Raw genomic sequence first — 16,884 nt, 5'->3', positions numbered from 1 at the left:
CTGGAGGTGAGCTCCCCAACCTATTGCACTTGCGTCCGTGGTGATAACGATAAATTGAGGATTCTCTAGTTAGGAGAATCTTTCTTTCAGAAGACTGTGTTCTCTCCAGTTTAGGGAAAGGTTTGCCTCCATAGGGATGGTCACATAGTAGCTTTGAGCCGTTTATTACCGGGCATACTTGCGCAGGCTCCACTAAAACACTCTCATCCTCCATCTGGCCCAAAGAATAATCTTGATAGTGGATGACATCATGCCTAAAAGGCTTACTGCTGTCCTTAACTGAACCCGCTTTCTTGTTTGAGTAATAGAAATTAGTTGTTGAATCTTTAAACAATGATCTTCTGACAGAGAAACTGAATTCTGCTGTATCTATTACCACTCCAAGAAATTAAATTACTTGGGATGGCTGAAGTTGGCTCTTTTTCCAGTTTATTAACCATCCATGATTTTGAAGTATTTCTATGACCACTGTAGCATCTGCTGCTACAGACTCTCTTGAGGACCCTGTTATGAGGAGGTCAAGATATGCTCAAATCTTGATACCTTTTTCTGAGATGAGCAATAATAGTCTAAGAGGACTCCTCCATATTGGCACAACACACCACCAGCTCCTTACAGCCTTGCTGTTTTTAAACACTGTGCTTAAATAGTGCCAAAATATTCCCTTCCGCCCCCTGGAACACACGCCGCTGCAGTGGAACGCACAACTTCCGGGACCGGAAATGCGTCATCTTGCCGGGCTGTACAGATCCAGGCCAGTAAACACACGTTGTAAGCGGAAGACGCCTCCAGAGCTTGGCGTTCTGAGAAGGGTAAGGAGAAGCCTTGTCTGCACATGTCACTGCCGCTGGCCCGGACGAAGCACTGGGATATAGGCAACGCCATCCCATCCTACTGCCCAGGGACCAGCTGCATAACCAGCAAGCTGACCAGGTAAAACAAAAAAACCTATCTACCTACACCTACTCGTAAGGAGACATGAAAAAGACTGAGGGGGAGCAGGGGGAGAGAGCACATATACCATAAGGAGGAGGAGCAAGGGGAGGATCCTAGCATCATAGATGAAAAAACTACCTGTCTACAGACTGGGAGATAAGGGGTTAACCCATTGTAAGGCTGCCATGAAGTAGGAAGGAGAAAGCGTTAACCTAAGTTAGGCCTAACATAACTCTCGTTTTCTTCTTCGAGTTCCATGGTCCAACAGGGTGACATTGGGGATGTCTAAAAGCAGTACTCAATGGAGGGTACCCACCTAAGGTGTCAGAAGGACCTGACGACCAAAGGAAGCATCCTGGGAGGCGAATGTGTCAAATGCATAGAACTTTGTAAAGGTATGAACAGATGACCATGTTGCAGCCTTGCACAGTTGTTCAGCGGACGCCCTGCAGCGTGCCACCCATGAAGGACCTACCAATCTGGTAGAATGTGCATTTATTGACAATGGTAGAGGGAGATTAGCTTGCTGGTAAGCTTGCTGAATGACCATACGAGTCCAGCAAGCAACAGAGGGTGTCTGATTTCCTGATGGAAGCAGTGCGGTCCAGATATATAGTTAGAGCCCTAACTACATCCAAGGAGCGTTCAGCTGGAGAGAAAACATCTGAATTGAACGCAGAGACAACTATCTCCTGATTGATGTGAAACGTGGAGACTACTTTGGGCAGATAAGAAGCTTTGGTTCTTAGCACCACCCTATCCGGATGGAAAGAGCAGATAAATCCGATAAACGTCCGGCAGACGCAATTGCCAAAAGGAACAGTCTTAGCTGTGAGCCACTTATATTCTACAGAGCAAAGCAGTTCGAAGGGAGGTTTGGCTAGAACCTGTAACACCAGGGACAAGTCCCACGGTGTCGTTGGAGGAATATATGGTGGTTGTTTATGTATGACACCCTGGATGAAAGTACGTATATCCGGAAGAGAAGCAATCTTCCCTTGAAACCAGACGGACAGAGCCGAGATATGCACCTTAAGTGAAGCTAACCTTAAACTTATATCTAAACTTCTCTGCAGGAAAGCAAGGACTCTAACAGTTTTGAACACTTTCGTGTCAAAGTTGTGGGATGCACACCAGGAGAAATAAGTGTGCTAGACCCTGTAGTAAATCCTGCCGATGCGGGTTTACGTGCTTTGATCATTGTTTGGATGACCTTTGCAGGAAGCCCTTTCTCATTAAGTATGGCAGTTTCAAGTGCCACGCTGTCAAAGACAGGCGCTGAAGGTCTGGATGTAGACAAGGACCCTGACTGAGCAGGTCTGGTTGTAGTGGCAACCTGAACAGCTGCTGTATTGACAGCTGTTTTAGGTCTACGGACCAATGACGTCGAGGCCAGATGGGGGTTATCAGAATGAGATCCCCGCCTTCTTGTTTGAATTTCCGAATTACTCTGGGTATCATAGACACCGGAGGAAAAACAAACATACGGAAGATAAAAGTTCCATGGAACTGACAGAGCATCTGCAAGGCTGGCTTTGATGATCCCTGGACCCCGACCCATTGTTGTTGTGATGGGACGCCATGAGATCCACGTCTGGAAGGCCCCAACGGCTCAGGAGGGAGAAGACTTCTTGGTGGAGTGACCACTCCCCCAGATGAACGTCTTGCCAATTTAGAAAGTCCGCTTTCCAGTTTAGACTTCCTGGTATGAACACCGCTGACAGTGCCAGTAGGTGTTGTTCCACCCAAGTTAGGATTTTGGACACCTCTCGCATGGCTACTGTGCCCCCTGATGGTTTATGTATGCCACTGTTGTGACATTGTCTGACCTGACTTGTACTGATTTGCCTTTAAGAAGATCCTATGAGCGGACAAGAGCGTTGTAGACTGCTCGAAGCTCCAGGACATTGACGGACAGGCGTGTTTCCAGCTTGCCTTGCCTTGCAAGGACCAGAATTCTACTACCGCTCCCAGGCTGGCATCGGTAGTGAGGAGAATCCAATCTGTGAACCAGAAAGGACGTCCCAGGTTCAGGTGAGGCAATTATAGCCACCACTGGAGAGATAACCGAACCTCTGGAGTCAGTGCAATGAATGTGGTCCTTATGCGCTGATGTTGTCCATCCCATTTCTGAAGGATCAGATGCTGGAGGGGACGGGAGTGAAATTGTGCCTATGTCGAATGTTGACACCAGAATTTGCATTGCCAGATGGATGGATACTCTGGGTCTCTGTAAGAAGAGGCGTATCCTTCGTTGTAGAGATTGATAGTTGTCCCCTGGCACGAACAATCTCTGTGTCTGGGAGTCTAGACAAGAACCCAGGTGCCACATCTGACGTGACTGTTGGAGAACAGCAATCGTTGTTTGTAAATGTGCTAATAGCACTACTTTGCTACGAGGAGCAAATCGTCCAGGTAGGGAAATACTCTGATCCTCTGGAGATGCAGATATGCCGCCCTTACTGCCTTGACCTTGGTAAACACCCAAGGGGCAGTGGCCAAGCCGAATGGAAGGGCCTGGAATTGAAAATGGAGGGACAGAATCGCAAGCCTGAGAAATCTCTTGTGTGAAGGATTATGGGTACATGTAGATATGCATCCCGTACATCCAGGGAGACAATGTAATCTCCCGGTTCTTATGCTAGAACTATTGTCCTCGGGGTTTCCATGCAAAATTTTTGCACCCTGACAAATTTGTTGAGTGCCTTCAAATTTAGTATGGGCCTGTAAGTCCCATTTGGTTTTGGGACTAGAAGCAGGGTGGAGTAAAAACCTATCTCTCGCTGGTGTTGAGGGACTGGTATAATGACCCGAGACCGCAACAGGGAGGTCAATATTTGCAATAATTGTTCCGCTTTTTGTGGATTGTGAGGGAGGCCTGTACAAAATAACTTTTGTGGGGGGGTTCTTTTGAATGAAATGGAGTATCCCCTTGACACTACTTCTCTTACCCAAACATCCGCCGATGTGGTGAGCCACTGTTGTGTGAATTGCAGAAGTCTGCCTCCAACTTTGAAGTCCCCCTGCGGGAGGCCCATCCCGTCATGCTGCAGGTTTATCTGGCTTGACTGGGGGTTGTCTAGTAGCCCAGGCTTGTTTGGGCTTAGACTTGGTTGTCTTGGCAGTGGTTGATGTGCGAGGATAGGATTGACCTCTCGCTTTACCTTAGGGACAAAAGGACTGCAAAGGTGTAGCTTTCGGTCGCTGAGGGAAGGCATGCAGTCTTACCCACTGCCAGTGAGGCTACACTTTTTTTTCCCCAAACAAAACATCCTCCTTAAAGGGTAGGATTTCTAGTGTCTTTTTAGACTCTAGATCAGCCTTCCATGGCCATAGCCACAGGATACGATGTGCCAATACAGAGTTTGCAGATGCCTTTGCTGCTATGACTCCAGCATCAGACAATGCCTCCATTATATATATTGCGGCCTGCTTAATATGAGACGCGCATAGTCTTGCTTCTTCCGATGCATCAATGGGTAATTTGTCTTCCACGACCTGAAGCCTTTGCGTCCCAGGTCACAACCACAGTAGGTCTTTGGACCGCTCCTGTGAGGGAAAAAATGGCTGTAAGAGAGTGCTCTAAGCGCATATCCGTAGCATCCTTTAGAGAAGATCCTGTGGTAATAGGGAGGACAGATGGTTTAACCAGTCGTGTAACATGGGAATCTACCAGGGGAGGAGCTTCCCACAATTTGCAATCTTCTGGTGGCAAGGGGTTCCTGGCTAGAACTATAGAAAAAGAGGATTTCTTGCTCAAAGCCACCCATTGGTCCGAGTGTGGGAATTGGGCTTTGATAACCTTTTGTTTTTTGAAAACATCACTGGGCTTTGCCACTGGCTCAGGCTTATCAGTGTCTGATAAGAGCACTAGCCGTATTGTGTCAATAAGGCCTGGTACATCTGCCATATCCGCTGGTACCATGGAGAATGAAGGGGGGGGAAAGGCACTGGCTGATATGACGGTATAGTATACAGAGTTTCAGCTGTACATATGAAAGACCAACATTTTTACTGCGGCAACTAAATGATTTGCAGTGTCCGGTTGGTGGTGCTCCCAAAAGATGTTCTGCAATAAAACTGAAAAAAAGGGGTTGTCACAAGGGTGACTACAAGGGAACATACATGAGGTTTTTTGGGGCACACTTTACAAAATTAATTGGGATGATATGGTTTGATGGTAATGAGTTAAAATTTAAATTTTTATTAGATATGCGCTAAAAGGAGAAAAAGGTGAACTGGTCACTTGTTTTAATTGACAAATGAGCAAATTAGTCACCTGTCGGTGAGAGTCCTGAACAATATTGCTACAGCCGGCGCAATGAGAGGATAAGTATATGTACCACCTGTCGGCCAAAGTCACATATGACAATAAAGAATACAATTTAATCGTATGTAAGGTTCGACAGAGTGGTCTATTATGGACGCTTGACACAAAAGTAAAATTATTGTATATATAAATATAGATATACGCAGCCTCCGTCTAACAGATAGGTAAGAGGTACAGTGAAATAAATTGAGATGGAATACTGCTGTAGTAAAAAGGGAAAGGTATAGAATTGGTATAAATTTATAAGCTTGGGTCAGACACTGGGTGTTTCTGCTATTCCGTAGTATTACTACACCGGATATTCCCAGGTACTAAGCCGGCCAATCACTGCTTAGCTGCTGAAATCGGTACGGGATCAGGCGATTCAGTGATGTATGGTAGTAAGTTTACCAAGTGAGAGGGCACCTGTGTTGATACCCAAGGAGATGTAGAATGCTTCTGCTTTCAGAGGTGTCACCAGTATGTCGCCCTGTTACCTGCCTGTATTGCAGGGGGATTTATGGTATGACACAACTGATAAAAGAGCATAGAACTAGATAGATCAAAAGGAAATGGGTAGGTGTCTCCGGCGTGTCTCACCTTCTGCTGTCCACCATCTACTGATAGTATCCAATGGTGGATGAGAGAGGCGAGTAACGTCCACCCCTTCCCTGAGGTATAGGCTTTTAGGCGTGAGTGAGTTAGTAAGAGACAGAAGGAAAAAAGGGGAGGGGGGAAAAACAAAGTGGTGGAGATGAGAATAGTATTAGTGATTTGAATACCAGTTGGTATAGGTACAAAGATTAGCAGATTCTAAGATAAAACAATGGATGTATCCTCTTTGCTGGTGCAAATGGTTTGTCACCAGTATCAGTATAATTTTACTGGAACCACTGTGACAACCTGAGGAATTTGATCCTAAATTGCCTGGTCTGTATGGTTTTAAGAGGATTTTATGGGTAAATTGACATCTGTCATTCCCCTGACCCGGACAAAATAGTCAAAATCAGTCGAGAGGTGCAATTGCACAGTAGTGAAAATAAATTGCAGAAAAATATATATTGCAGAAAAATATTTTGTAGAAAAATATGTTGCAGAAAAAAAAATATATATATATATATATATATATATATATATATATATATATATATATATATATATATATATATATATATATATATATATATATATAGTGGTGAATATTGTTATGCACAACACAATATACTGCCGGTTTGACTGTGAATATATTGCACAAGATAGGGTACGATAATTAACAAGCTTCAGAGAAGGATTGGATGAACATATGGCCTTGCAGGGCTAGAGTGTGTCAATATATTAGTGGTTAGGCAATTGTATTTTAAATTAGCTTTTGCCTTACACTGTTCACAGAAAGAGCAAATATTCCACAAAGTATCAGAAAAGGTATAGTACAATTTTACAGATAGTGTGGCCCGTGTGCTAAGCACTAATGATCTGTTGTGCTAAGCTGGAGAGATTTCAGCATGCATTTATGTTAACAGTGCAGGTTCCCCATGCCGGGCTCCAGGCGCCGGGAGAGAATGAAAAACGGAAGGGAAGCTGAAATTGCCCTTAAGACTATCGGACGGGATGAGCCGGGTTCTGGAGGCAGCAGTAGAAGCGTAGACCGATGAGGGTCGGCATCCGTCACCAGATTGACAGGGACGCCGTGGGGAGTGAGGTGCCGAAATCGGCAGTAGCGACGGAGGCTGGGGGTGTGTCAGAGGCGTCGTCCTGACACGTGTTTCGCTTGGCTTTGTCTGGTAGAGTGGGATCCCCGTAACTCCCATCAGCTTTGTCATCATCTACATTCCCATTATCATCATTTTCATCTCCTGTAGTGTCATCATCTAACAATGGGAGTAATAGATGCAGTAACTTCTGCATAGCCACCGATGTCATGTATCTACCCATGGTGGAGGAGCATGTACAGCCGGTGTAATTACAGGGGGCTGCAGTCGATCCACTAAGGTGCCCAGAAGCTACTGAAATGCTGCCCAAGAAGGCTCCTGTACAGCAGAGGATTGGCCTTGGGGGATAAAGCAATTGACACATAACCCCTCCTGGATAACATCCTGCTCAGACAGGCCTGCAGCACAAGCCTTACATGATAAGAGCATAGGAGACTCTGTCTGAGTACGCCCCCCGTTTAGCAGTCATGTTGAAAACAGACAGACAAGGAGGTAATATACACAATAGATATAGCCTTGATTGGAAAACCTAGAGTGATAACACAGCAGTATGTGACTACTAATGCTGGGTACACACCAGTGACGTGCGGTGAGGTCAGTGGCTGGTGAGGCACTGGTCTGTAAGCAGTGGTGCAAGTACAATTTTTTTCTTAGGTGGTACCAAAAATAGTTGTGGTCAAAATTCATAACAATAGCGGCATGGTCACATTATGCCAAACACAGTAATGCCCCTTAAACATTATGACACACACTGTAATGCCCATGACACAATATGCCACATACCGTAATACCCATGACACATTATGCCACACAAGGTAATACCCAGTACATATAATACCACACTACATAATGCCCATTACATATCACACCACACACTGTAATGACTATTGCATATTATACAACACAACATATTGCCCATTACATATTATGCCACACTGCAATGCCCATTAAATATTGTGCCACACACCATAATGGCAATGACAGAATATGCCACACAGCGTAATGCCAATAAAACATTATGCCACACACCGTAATGCCCATTTGGACATTATGCCACACATAGGTATGCCGCTGACACCTTTTTATGTCCCACACAAAAAAATGCCCCAAGCAAATTATTTGCTTTGAGCTGGACCAGTACAGCTCCATGTTGCTTATGTCGGCTCCTCAGCACCGCTGGCATGTTTCATGCTGGTGCACAGAAGGACAGGAGCACAGTGTGGACAGGTGGACGGACGGCTGCTGGTGCCTGATGTATGCGGGCTACTTCTCCCCTTCCCCCCTCCTTACCTTCAGATAACTGGGGACATTTTTTCAGAAGAAGGAGGCTGCTGTACACGGGTGGGCGGGCTGCAGCGGGGACTACAATGCGCGGCCGCTCCACTGGCCAGCATCCATCTAGCCCGGCCGAGCCGCATCAGCACTTCTGCTGCCGAACTGGTGCTCCAACCTAGCGGGGGGTGCCTGTGCATTAGGAGGTGCCTGTGCACCCCCGGCACCCCCCGTACACACGCCTATGGCGGGTGCCGACAGCGAGGGGAGAGGGAGGGAAGGGGCGGGGGTGGCTTTCCGATGGCTGCAGTGACAGGGCTGAATGCACGCCCCTGTCACTGCGGCACTTGTAGTGGTGCCGCTTCGACTAGTTTTTTAAATGGGCTTTTACAGCCCTCTGCATGTCCCCACCCCATGCCCGCCCCCTGCTTCCAGCCTTTTGTAAGGGGCAGCTGGAGGCACCGCCTTCGGTGCCTCCGAAGTTACATAAAAAATCTAGCAACAATGAGAAGGATTAAATTAACATAAAGAAAATACTTATGACACAGACTAAGTGTCATAAGTATCTTCTTTGTATTATTTTAATCATTAATGACAGGGGAGGCTCTGCCTCCCCTGCCTCCCCTGACTGCACGTCCCTGGTACACACCAAAACGATTTGGATTGGATGCAAATCGTATGCAAATAGTGCGATACCATTTGCATACGATTCGCAAACGATCCAATCCGATCCCATCTGTATTCAGATGAATGGATCTTATACAGATCCTAACTGCAGCAGGTAGGATCGGAATTGGATCCAACCAAACGATTTTGACCCAATCTGCATCCAGTCGGCCTGAATTGGATCCAGATTGATGGGATTGTGCCCAAATCGTTTTGGTGTGTACCCAGAATAATTTTTATGACTCAGAAGATATGAAACAACAAGGGACAGTAATAAGCATGTACAGAGAGAAAAAAACAGACTAGCACAAGTCACATACACAGTATAATAGCTGGGGCAAATCTATGCCACTGCACCCCAATCAACCATTAAGCCCCAAAGAACCAGTGGGATATGGGTGTCTGTAAAAGCATTCACAGCTTGTGGACAGTTTTACAGGGGAGACTAACTCAAACACTTCTGGAGACTTGCTGCTGCTGCAGCATGCTGAATCTCAAGTGTCTCTGAGAAAGGAGAAGGACAGGGTTGCCGACTTTAATATTCTCCTCTCCAGGAGAAGCCCGGAGAGGAGAGTTTCAGCAGCTGCTCGGGGGTGGAGCTTGAGCGTCACGCCACTAAGCCCTGCCCCCATTAGGCTAAACAGGTGAATTCACGGGTCTCCGTGGAGGGGGCGGGGCTAAAATGACGTGATTTTGCCATTTTAGCTCCGCCCCCTCCTCTGAGACCCACAGATTGCGGCATTTAAATGCTGCGATCGGGGGCACAGCAGGGATTTTCGGGAGACTCCCAGCCATTCCGGAAGGGTAGGCAACCCTGGAGCAGGATGAGGATTGTTCAAATTTATGCGCATATGCAGAAACAAGAATCTTTAAAAAGGTTTAAAAGGGGACCATTTACTAAGAAATATTTGCAGCTAATTCCCAGAGAAACACCAGTTTTCAGTGGTTAGCCTCAAATTTTAAGTACCCCCAACATCTCCACTTCCCCACCACCAGCCGCATTCGCAGGGCCGGTGCTAGGGTGTCCGGCGCCCTCCTGCAAACCATACATTTTTCGCCCTTTCACATTGCCATTGCAACAAGCTACAGCTCGATTGTGGGAGCGTATGCAACATGTGATCCTATGGAGAATCTCGGGTGCATGTACATTTATGCATACACCATCTCAGTGCTCTGTCCGCAAAATGTTGCAGACACTAAAGGTGCCCATACATGCAGCGAGAATTGCATACATTATGGGCTAGATCGCATTGCACGGCATGCATACAATGTGTGTGTGATGCGATCCGAAAGCAGTACAAAAAGTATGTGCATAACCGCAGGAGCGCACATCGCATGCTGCTATTGCAGCGTGTATGGCCACCTTTAGGCACATAACCCAGACCATTATTTAAAAAGTGTCTAAATTAATATAAAAAAATCTAGAATTAGTAAAAAAAAATTATAAACATGTATAATAAAAGACTCACTGTTCTTTTGCTGTTTAACTCTTGTGTAGTCCCTCCTCTTCTATCTGCGTAGGCAGGACACCATTACACCCCTCTCATTACTGAGGGGGAAAGGAGGGAAGAGAAAGAGCAGATGGAAGAAGAGGAGAGGAGATAGAGGGGGCGGAGTGTTGAGGACTGGCAGTGGCACTGGCACAGCACACTGAGAAGAGGGAAGGAAGGGGAGTCGGCGCTGTTGTATGTTCGTCATTAGATTGACAGCTGACAGGCGCAGGGAGCAATGGGTAGGGGGCGGATCCGGACAGGACATGTCATTCAGGCATTCAGACAGCGCTACATGCCTCAGCGCAAGTGTCCGTGAGGAAGAGGGGGCAGGTCACAGGAGGAGGACAGTGTGGCTGTCAGCTGCTCAGCCTCTCCATACTGCCGTCCGCTGTCAGACAGGCACTGTGGGCGGCATGCAGGTTGTGTGCACTCACGGTGCAGGGAGCAGCTCTTTATACTACCGTCCGCTTCAGACAGGCGCTGCTGGCAGTGTGCAGGAGGTAGTGACAGTGAGGGCTGAGGCAGCTTTAGCAGAGCAGGGAGGGAGACAGCGCCTTTTCAGCATGGCGCCTCCCTGCTTTGCAGGAGCTGCTGAGTGGGTAGCGCCGGCCCTGCGCATTCGCCATAGGTTTCTATGGGGATGCAATGCTGCCCGATGTATCCACCTGTGGATGTTTCAAAATGTGTCAATGATTAATGAACACACCTGTCAGGTGACCTGGAAAGTGAACTGTGTGGGGTCCTAAGGATGGAGTTTGAGAACCCCTGCACTAGATGAGCCCCATATATCAGATGATGTATCACTTATACCCCTTTTACACCGCCCAAAAATCTGGGTCAGCGGCGGGTCAGACCCGGATCTTCGGCAGTGTAAATCCCTAACGCCGTGTCCCTTTACACGGGACTTCTACCCAGGTCCTGACCTGGGTAGAACACGGCTAGGACCTGGGTAGAGGGCGGTGTAAATGGGAACGCCGGGTCGGATGACCCGGCTCCCATTTACATGAATGGGGAACGTCCAACCTGCGGACCGCAGCGTGCGCAGGTTGGACGGATTGTCAGTCTGACACTGACAGCCGGCGCTGCTGTCTGCTATACTCTGCAGACAGCAGCGGCGGCGGCGGGGGAGGTGAACGGATGCCTGTGTGCGGCATCCATTCACCTCCTGTCCAATGGCGGGGGGGTGCGCGCGGGGACTGGGGGCAGCCTAGCAGCTTACCTTAGTGCTGGGCTGCCCCCAGCAGCGTTCCGGGTACGGCGGCGCGATCGGCGCTTGAAGATGACATCGCGCTGTCATCTTCAAGCGCCGGTAAGGGGCGGGAGGGGGGTGCTGGCGTTTAAGCCCGTCCGGTGTAAATGCCCCTAAACGCCGGGTCGCACCCGGCTTCAACCAGGGTCCAAAAAGCCGTGTGCGACCCGGCGTTTTGGTCTAAAAGGGGTATAAGTGTTTACTAAGAGTTCCCAGCAGCGTGGTTATTATCTTGCTAGAACGTCTAAAACACCAACCACTGCACTAGGAATACTCTTAAATTCATTAATTTAGAGGGATTTCTCCTTATGAAAAACAAATAAGGCTCATTGGTATAAAATTACAGAAGTTTAATATTTACATAAAATGTAAAATTTCTAAGAAACAATAAAAAAAAAATCTAGAATATACAAAATCAAGATTCAAAATAAAAGAAACAAATCAAGTAAACTGCCATAAGGGAAGACAAAATGAGCAAAGGTTTATAAACTTCCTAAATGCGCCACCTGGTGGGGTACAGCTCTAATGACACCAAATAAAAGTTTCAAAGTTTGAGGTATACAGAGAGAACAAAAAATAGTGTCAAACTGAGCGATCCCACACAAATAAAATTCACTACTTCTTACATCAATGTTTTCTGTATCGGTAAGAAGGTTCAATGAAAGTCCTGATGGTATTCTGAAACAGAATACCGGGGATAGACGGTTATGGGGTGTATGATGAGGACAGGAGCTGAAGTGCAGGATGTGTTGGGTGTAGCAGTATATGGGGTATTTGTAGGAAATAGGGGGAGTAATGTATGTTGGGGGTAAAGGGGTATGGTCTGCATGTGGGAGGATATGGGCAGTAGGTTATGTAAGGTCAGAGGCATATGGGATGTTTGTGGGTGGACAGGGGGAGTAGTGTGTGTGGTGGGTATAGGGGTATGGAGATAGCTGTTAGGGGTGTATGTGGGCTGGCAGTGGCATACCTCCCAACTGTCCCGATTTCCGCGGGAAAGTCCTGATATTCGGGGACGTTCCTGCGTCCCGCCCGGGGCCGCCATTGTCCCGCGGTGGGGGGGACAGTTGGGAGCCCCCCCAGCCTGCCAAGAATAGACGCTGTGCGCATGCGCACAGCGTCTATTCAGCGCCGACGAGCGGTGAAAATGGGGACGCCCCCCCCCCCCCCCCCCCGAAAAATCGACGCGAGCATCCGGCGCGCACCCTATCCCGACCAGGCACCTCCAAAAGTTGGGAGGTATGCAGTGGTGACAAGGGGGTGGAGAAGTGTAGGGGTAACAGCAGGTGTAGAGGTGCAGGTGGATGGAGAGGTTAATCGCTGACAGAGAGGGAGGGGCAATGGGGATGGGGTCAGAGAAGTACAGTGGGGTGGAGAGGTGCATGGTAGGAGGGAGTGAGAGCTGCAGGGGTAACAGATGGAAGAAGAGGTGCAGGGAAAGAGGGAATAACTAAATTGATGTCACATTACCTTAGGGCCCCGTCTTAAGTATCCCTGGCCCGCCAGAGCCTTAATCCTGCTCTGCTCTGGAAGCAGCATGTGCCAGCCAAAGTTATAAGTTAATATAAGGGGGGGGGGGTGGGTGCAGAAATCTTTATAAGAGGACAGGGAGCTGTTAATATAAATAATACTACAGGGAGGGGGCCAATGACCAGCTGGGCCGATTCTGTCCTTACTTGACTCCGCAGCAGTGGGTATCACTGTGCTGAGCGCACAGCGCCAAATTTGCATACGGCGTCATGACGCTACCGGGGGGGAGGGAGCCCAATCGGATCTCTGTTGTGTGGATCCCATCCACGGCCCTGCTGCTCCCAGTGACAGTCGCCGGCGCTGTTTCACTATGTCACAATCGTGGGGAAGTATTTATATCACCGTCCCCCCACAAAAACCAACATAAGAATTTTTTAGGCGAAGACCGGGATCCCCCTCACCACACTATGGGCCTTATTTTGGTTCATTCTTTCTGACAAAATCCTTCTTAGATGGGCAAAACCATGTGCACTGCAGGTGGGGCAGGTGTTACTTGTGCAGAGAGAATTAGATTTGGGTGGGGTTTTACTTCAAAGTGAGATCTATATTGCAGTGTAAAAATAAAGCAGTCAGTATTTTCCCTGCACAGAAACAAAATTACTCACCCAAATCTAATTCTCTCTGCACATGTTACATCTGCCCCCTCTGCAGTGCACATGGTTTTGTCCATCTAAGAAGGATTTTGTCAGAAAGAATGAACCAAAATAAGGCCCTATAAGAGAAGAACTCCACACGCGCTTGGAATCCCCTCACAGTTTGAAAAGAACACTCAATGGAGACCCAGAGGATCCAGAGGGAGCAAATTGCTCTCCAAAAAAGAAAAAGGGATCACCAACTACAGTACCCCAAGGACAGGAATCATCAAAATTGCAACAAAAGAACTATCTACAGCAGAGAATGCGATATTAAGCAAAGATCTCAAATTTTCCCCAGACGGACATGTAAACCACCAATTTATTTATCGACTTAAATAAATATATTCGAAACCTCACAGTAGAGGCACTTTTTGAAAAACCCTTCCAACCCCATCAAATTAACGGAGGCAAAACCAACTGTGGCTCCACCTTCACGCTTTTACCCCGTTGAATCAAGGGGTAGCCACCTCAACATTTTCTACGAGGCAGTCCGGGAGGTCGTCAGAACCATCAAACCTAAAAAGCATTTCACCAAGAATATAAAAATACAAGAAGGCAAAGCTCTTAGAATACTAAAAAAGGACAAAAACACCATCATAAAAACCGCCGACAAAGGTGGTGCAGTGGTTCTACAAGATAAAGTAAAATACTTAACTGAAGCCAACAAAATACTCAGTGATTGAGCCACCTATGCAGAACTCCAAAATAATTCCACCACAAGTTTCCAAGCACAACTACAGGTTGCTAACATCGGGTCTCCAAAGTGGTGCTATTTGCAAGGAAGAATTCGAATATATGAATGTCAAACATCCTATTATCTCTATAAGGCGCCTAGAGAATTATGCTGCTTTATCCTATACCTTATTCTAACACTTAAGCCTAGAAATAACTCACACTGACACCTTAACTATAAATAAGACACGGACACCAACTGCGTAAGTTTAAAGGTCATCTAGAATATTTATTGTAAAGATGGTATGACCCTAATTGTTTAGGGATGGCAAGAAGAAGCACTTGAGACCAGCACCCTCAAAATGCGGATGCCCCTCATGGCGGCGACCAGGTCGCCCCACTCGCTGGCATCACTCAACAACTGTGTGTACAGCCCGCTCCGCAGCGGCATGCCACGCCCCTCCTAGGGCCCGACGCGGGCACTTCCAGGAAGTGTCCAGCGCCCCACCGCGTTGAGTCGGGACTCGCCTACCTTCTTGGCAGAGGGGTGGGCCATACCCCACGGAGACCACCTGACACCACACCTGAGTGCTGGTCGAGAGCGCTCAACCGCCACTGCCTTGGCACCACTACCCAGCCGGGTCAACCTGTGCCACAAGGCCCGCCACCCCAAAACAACTAACTACGCCCTAACTATGCTAAACACAAAAGAATATCCTGCAGGAAAATTGCCATACCGGGGTCCGATAAATGAACCCCGTCCGGCCTGTACAGCCTCGGGTTGTCTTTTACAATAGTGGGATGCCTGACTGCTTTACCTCCCCTCGTCACTATGTATCTAGTTACAGCGTGGTTCACCTTCTTTCTGGCCTTCTCAACGGCCTCTATGCTCCACACTCCCGCCATGTGAAGCGGGGAACTATGTCCGACCAAACCAACAGTACACCGGGCCAACGCGCCTGTATCCTCGCCATGTCCGTCTCAATTTGTATTGTCAGCGCAATGCCGGTCCGCTTGACCAAATCATTGCCTCCCAGGTGTATGACTAACACGTCGGGTCTGCCCAATCTTCGGGCTTTGGAGACCAGTAGGTCCCACAGGCCATCCCACTGAAAACCCCTAATGCCGAGCCACTGCACCTCCCGGGCCCGAGACAGCTCCGGGGCCGTGGCCGCCAAAGGGTGCCTAGCAGCCCAATATATATAGGAGTGCCCCACTAACCAAACCCTGCCCAGAGTCATCAAGGGAGGGGCTGAAAAAGAGAAAACCTAAGGTTAGCATACAACATTATACTGTAAAACACAACCGAAATGCATTGACTATAGACCCGAGTGAAGGGGAAAAATCTTAAAAAACCTCTGGTGGACTGTTGGGGGGAGCCAATAGTAATTAAGTCCCCTGCAGAGGAAAAAGTAAAAAAATTCCCTTCACACCGTCGATTCCGGAACGCTAAACGTTCCAAAACCGATTGTAAACAATATGTTTTCGGGCCAGCGCAACAGGCGCTAATTACAACTTATCTAACCTTACATATTTCTTATAGCCTGAACGGAGGAAGGTGGAAGCCCCGCCGCGGCCGCGCAAGTTGCGGCCCCAATTCGGAACGAATGCGTTCCATACTCTTTCTCAGGGAGACCCAAAGCCGCGACACACACTTCCGAAACACAGCCGCAAACTGGAATCGGGTAAGTGGCCCCACCTCCTTGTGTGCCAGGAACTGTGCCGCGGTGCCCGGTCAGCCCGAGACATACTCCTCAGCCAAAGATACAGGACATATCGCCTTATTGCATTGCGCTCTTAATGTTATCCAGACGCCCTTACCCGCTTGGTCTGTCTTAGATTTCCCTATCTTGCATAGTATCCGCCCCTCACGGAAAACTACATTTTCTTTGAGGAGCCCCGAAAGCGCGTGTTTGTTAGCGGCCACTAACTCGCTTACCCTAAAGGCTCCAAAAAATGCGAATGAACATGCTACCTTGAAGAGCGCCGCCTCAAATACATTCTCAGCTATCGTATTTAAACACTGCATGAGATCCCCCAGCATGCGCTCGTCAATTGGGCGACGGGAGTCTGGAACCCCCGCCTGCGCCCTAGCCCACCCCTTCAACGCTTTAGCCAGTACAAAGGACCTAGTGGGATCTGGTTCACCTCGCAATTTGGAATGGAAAGCTATCCCTGCCAAAGCCGCCGCCATAGCCGACTTTGATCTACCTTTTTTATGATGATCCCAGACGAAGGCTAGTAACTGGTCCTCGACCGACTTACCACAGGCCTCCGGTGAAACCCGAAAGGCTGACCAATCCCTCCAAGCCACCCCGTAAGCTCTACGTGTGGAAGGGGCCAAAGATAGCAGGGCCAGGGACTTCATGCCGACTCTATGACCTGCCATACAAAAGGGGGACAGCTGAGCCCT

Source organism: Crinia signifera, chromosome 19 (assembly GCF_055691185.1).
Source record: "Crinia signifera chromosome 19, ASM5569118v1, whole genome shotgun sequence".
Taxonomy (NCBI): domain Eukaryota; kingdom Metazoa; phylum Chordata; class Amphibia; order Anura; family Myobatrachidae; genus Crinia; species Crinia signifera.
The sequence above is the reverse complement of the archived record's forward strand: the minus strand, read 5'-3'. Positions refer to the sequence as shown.